Raw genomic sequence first — 6,000 nt, forward strand, 5'->3', positions numbered from 1 at the left:
ACCTGCTGTCTAGCCCATTGGAGAAATAAGTCATGGTCTGTGGACCTTCAATCATAATCCCATCTCGACATTGAGAAAACTACTTACTAGTCTCATTATTATTATTATAATTATTTGGGAAAAACTCTCTATCGTAAGAGTATATATAATGTATAAAGGGTCCACAATAATAAAAAGTGTTGTGAGTCCGTGTATAATTTTTAAAACTTTACAAAAAGCTTTCGAACCCTTCCCTGGGTTCATCTTCAGTCCAAATGAACAATTAGTTACAACATGTACTGAGGTGAATTTAAAAATAAAAGTCGTTGAAGAACGTTGACACCAGTTGTTAGCTCGTTTATCTGGTCCAAAAACAAGCTAACGACCGTGTCAATGATCTTCAATGACTCTTGGTTATTTTAAATTCACCTCAGTACATGTTGTAACTAATTGTTCATTTGGACTGAAGATGAACCCAGGGAAGGGTTCGAAAGCTTTTTGTAGTTTTAAAAATTATACACGGACTCACAATGCTTTTTATTATTGTGGACCCTTTAGAACATTATAACTATTATTATTATTATTATTATTATTATTCAAGAGAAAAAGAGTGAAAAATAAAAATAAAAAGCAGATATTTCTCCATCTCAACAGGATTCATACCAGTCAGACCCAGGAAGGGGGATATAAATAGCTAACCCACCCCCGACCAAGACTTAATTAGACTCGCAATTCATCCAAGAACCAGCTTGTAACAGCAATCAACCACACATTCGATCAAAATTCAGCACGCCAGTCCACTCACTAAATGTAACCCACCCATCTGCTATGAATACCTGTGTACCTTCATTAACTTTGGTAACTCTCAGTAGATAATCACAAGAGCACAAATCAAAACATCAGAAGAAATAAAAATAATTACAACAATCTTTATATGACCTTGCTCAAAATTATTATTACATGTTGTTGTGGCTCAAAGTTTACTGTTATTTAACCAAAACAAATTAACTTCACATCTCTTCAATCTCCTCTATCTTGTAGACTAAATGCTTGAAATGGCATAAAGTATAGGACTTTACCTGGCCCCCTATCCATGATTCTATGGGTATGAGTGAAGAAAATGGAGTTTTAGATATGGTATGAATATAAAATGTTAAAAAGAGTCATCATCAAAGTTTGATGGAAACTTTATGTTATGCATGAGAAGTGGCAAAAAGATTCATACCCAGTAGCTGGAAAATGCACCGAGATCATAAAGCTGCAGATTTGGAAGTAGCAGGATGAAGACCTGTAGAAAACCTGAGATCATCAAAACGTAGGATAGACTAATCAGTGTTCAAGCAAGAAGTCCATACGACAGAGGAGAGCAGAGAGAGAGTGCACTAGTCTTTTTGGGTTAAATGACAATGTACTACTACACTTATTACACCAATAACAAAAATAATAATTGCACACACACTCTGTTAATGTGGCTTGCCTTTTTAAATTTTATTCAAACATTTACTTGTGATTTTGTCATCTGTCATAAAAAATTGATAATTGGTTACCCAACAACTATCTGTTCTACTGTCATTACAGGCTGCTTTCCCATGCTGGCATGAGGCTAGCCTAATTTTAAACAACAAAACAACATGCTACCAGTGTTTATCAGATGGAATCTTAACAAGTCATTAGCAACACACCAATATAAAAACCTTTATGTATAATACCCATACATACTTCTTAGCCCTAATGACTAAGCACTGACTGTATACAAAGAAAATTTGTATTTCTTTTGACTTGATCAACAAAAATACTTCTTCATCTGTAAACATTGCACTATCACTATCAAGAGAGGGAGACACAGAAAAGAGAGAAAGGTTTGATTTTAAAACTACAACCAAAATTCATACCTACCACAATGTCAAGGAACTACAAATAACTGACATGCAAATGTAATCACTACCAGTATGTAGTGCTTTACTTCACAGTAATCTTTATCACCACAGATAACTCCTTATCTTTATCAGCTTTATTTATGATAAACTAGTATACTGCACTTGAATTTCTATGTACATAATGAGTCGTACACATATTGACCATAATTAACCATGTTTAAAATTAGGCAGGCTCCACCAACATCTGGTACAATAGTAATTCACCACTCCATATTCAGATAAGGAATACATAAGGCGCCACAGACGATATCTCTTTCTATATTACAATGCTTTACCATCAAGAGAAGTACCAAAATGATCAGAAGGTATCTGCATTTAGCCAATACTTAATACCATCCACTTCATCCAAGTGTATACGTATTACAATAAAATCACCCTTAAAATAGCAAATGATACAGTTTCATAGACTTGGCTATAACATGATATAAGGGTTTGTCTAGGTTTAAAATTGACAGCAGTTGCTTTTTCAACATTCAAAGAAAAATTTCATTCCTGGAATACGTATGCTATATAATTCTCTTATCTAAGACTACTACTTCCACTGTGTTAATTTAATATGGACTGCTCTCAGTTAGGGGACAGTACTGAACAATCTCAATTCTTCCAACACAAAGAGGCCTGAAAGTAGAAGAAAGGTGCAGACTTCACTTTTGCCATTAATATTTCCTGTGTATGCATGAAAATACACCTATGTGACACTACCATGAAGCCACACTACACTTACATAATTATCAGTTCAGCAAGGTCCAATTATGTCCAAAGGTTATTTAGTGATAACTCTAAGATTACACGACTAATTTATGTACACAAATTATCTGATATTGTTAGGTCTTTCCACACACTGATCTTAACACAAAAACTCAAAAGATATTCTTATCATAACAATGTGTTTACTGTTTTACAACAATACCACAAACTGTGGAGGGCATGAAATACTTTTGAAAATATACATTACACCTGCTAAATAAACCTGATGGGTTCTAGTGCTAGGTCCTCAAGACCTAAATTACATAATCAATCAATCAATATGAAAATATGAATCAGAATTCTGCAAGGGTATTGTACAAATTTTACATATGTGAAGGCTTCTCTTAACATATACATACAAATAATGATTCTTACAGATTTACAACTTTATTTTTTTGTTTTCATAATAGTATATTACTATATTACATCAGAGGTCAACTACTTATTTTTTCAAACAATTTTATCTAAAAAACACTGTCGAACTGCTACGGCACAAAACAGTACCAAATATCGAAATTCATTTTACAATGTAATTCTATTTAATCTGCACCTATTTTCAAAAATAAACAATTGGGAAATAATGTTAACCACCAAGAATGTGATCGAACGGGGAAAAAAATGGGTGTTCTAGTTATCTTCTAAACAGAGAAAAAAAGACAATCAATAGCCAATAAAGTGAAAACAAAGCATTACGTATAGAACTATTTGTACTATGACACACTTTTATCAAGTAATAGGAACTAAAAACTGTATCATGAAAAATGTGTTAATAATCAAAATGTACATGGTTACAAAATCTATTTTTGGAGGTACATTTAGATACAAATGTTTTCCATAGTGAGCTGATTCTACCTCAAATAGGTATCAATTATGAAAGCTGATAAACAGTAAGGAAAAGCTAACTGTTACTGGCGTAAAAATTGAAGCTCTGGCAAACAGCAGCCAAGGAAGAAAATAGAAATGTATACGTACTACAAGGAGATGAGGAAGGCAGCTAAAAGGTAAATGGAAAAGGCAAAAGGAGGAATTTGGTTGTGGTTTTTGTTATTCAAAAGATTAAACCTATTTTTATAACATGGGACAAGCCCAAAAGGGCCTTTGACTTGGAATTCAAGCATCAAGAGAATAAGTCAAGGTGCTCATCAGAAATTAAGAAACGGGAAGCCATCAACCTGCAGTGATGGCTGCTCCGCGAGTCTAAGAAAGTGTTATCGTCTGAAGAAAATGCATTCCTGAGGAGGATTACGAGACTCTCGTACGGCAGGCACAACGTCTGCCGCCACCGAGACTGGTCGGTCACGCAAACTTGACCGTTGTCTGGGTGGGGCTGAGTGTGCACCTGACAGGAGAGATCTGATACTGTCCTCCAACGCTTCCCAGTCTTCGTCAAGGCCAAAACCTCTCAAGAGGACCGAATGGGGGAGCCCACACCGGTCTCTGCGTGCATGGTCCAGCAGGACCGTCACATCAACGGCTATGATGGCCACTCCGCGAGTCTAGGAAAGCGTCATCGTCTGGAGAAAACACTTTCCCAAGGAGGGTTACGAAACTCTCGTATGGCAGGTGAAACGTCTGCCGCCATCCAGACCAGTCGGTCACACAAACGTGACCGTCATCTGGGTGGGGGTGAGCATGCACCTGACTGGAGAGAGTTGATACTGTCCTCCAACTCATCCAAGTCCTCGTCAAGGCCAAAACCTCTCAAAGAGGACCGGATGGGGAGCCTCCCCCGGTCTCTGCATGCACGGTCTCATGGGAACGTCACATCAACCCTGGGAACCGAGCAATCACTGTGAGAGCAATCACCAGCAAGGCATGAGTCGACCTGAGCGACTCGCTCCTTTCTTCCACCCCATGGCCGAGTCATGACGGCGAGCGGACTCAGCGTCAACGACTCTGGATGCACGTGAATCCAAAGATTTACGTGCACTCGGGGACTCACGAACGAGCGCCCGACACAGAACTAGTCTTAGGTGCAGAACCTCTAGGACTAGCAGCAGAAGTGCGAACCAAAGTTTGCTCTTCTACGGCTCCCGCCACACTAGGCCCTGGGACAGCGTGACGGTTCCCATTCCCAAAAGGAATGGGAGAGCCAGCGGAAGACCCAACCACCTCCTCAGTTTGAGGAGGCAGACCCTTAGAAGTCCCATGATGAGACTTCTTAGGGGGGGAGACTACCTTCTCCTTCTACGGCAGGGAGCCTTAGAAGTTGAAGGGGTGGAGACTGATGAAAATATGATGATTCCGAAGAGGAGAATGACGACACTTGACGAACTCTCTTCCTCTTCGATTTCTCCCAATTCTGCGAGACTTCTTCTACAGGATGAGGTATATTTACCATCAGGAATAGTTATTAATCACAGGGAAGCAGCGAAGGCTTTATCCAGTGATGTAACTCCAGGATAGCAGTGGTAAATAAATATGATTTCCAGCATGGGATCAGTACACACATTTGAGGACCAATATCACAGTATGCTACGAGTTACAGGTACAATTCCAAGTTTAGGATAACCAACATGAAGAGCTATCCAACCATATAGTACTGCTGTAATCACAATCACCACTGGTAGTCTGTAAAATAAAGAAAATGTTATTGTCATGATACAATAAAGTTTTATGCATACTTACCTGGCAGATATATACTTAGCTATAGACTCCGTCGTCCCCGATAGAAATTCGAATTTCGCGGCACACTCTACAGGTAGGTCAGGTGATCTACCGCCCCGCCACTGGTGGCGGGAATAGGAATCATTCCCGTTTTCTAAGACAGATTTTCTCTTCCACCTGTCTCCTGAGGGAGGTCGGGGTGGGCCATACACCAGTATATATCTGCCAGGTAAGTATGCATAAAACTTTATTGTATCATGACAATAACATTTTTATGCATTCAACTTACCTGTCAGATATATACTTAGCTGATTGGCACCTTTGGCGGAGGGTAAGAGACAGCTAATCTACTGAAATAGACAGGAAACAAACATATGTTGTAGGTAATAAAATTAAAAACCTTGATTCCTACCTGTGTAGCGAAAGACTTCATGGCTACTGCCTAGGAGCCCGTATCGCTTCAAGAGCCTCAGCGAGGTAGTGACCTCATGCTAAGAGTTCTTGATGGTCTGTTACCGGGGTTCTTACCCACTTACGCTTCAGAACCTTAGGATCTTTGTCAATGGGGTCCTATCCACTTACATGACAAAACACCTTGCCTATTGGCATGATCATAGAGCACGACACTAATCCCGATCACCTGATCCTCATTGGGGTTAGTACTACGATTGAAAGGAGTCATCCCCGAACATCCTTTCAAGCAACCCACAACTCAACAACAATATTAAAA

The 6,000-nt window shown here is 39.0% G+C and overlaps 1 protein-coding gene across 1 annotated transcript in view; it reads left to right on the plus strand.

Moving 5' to 3' along the window:
* Positions 1-6,000, plus strand: part of LOC135216390 (sodium/hydrogen exchanger 9B2-like) — a gene marked incomplete in the record, with an annotated part of 345,785 nt that overhangs the window by 300,614 nt on the left and 39,171 nt on the right.

The sequence above is a fragment of the Macrobrachium nipponense genome, chromosome 6, assembly GCF_015104395.2.
Source record: "Macrobrachium nipponense isolate FS-2020 chromosome 6, ASM1510439v2, whole genome shotgun sequence".
In the NCBI taxonomy this organism is placed as follows: domain Eukaryota; kingdom Metazoa; phylum Arthropoda; class Malacostraca; order Decapoda; family Palaemonidae; genus Macrobrachium; species Macrobrachium nipponense.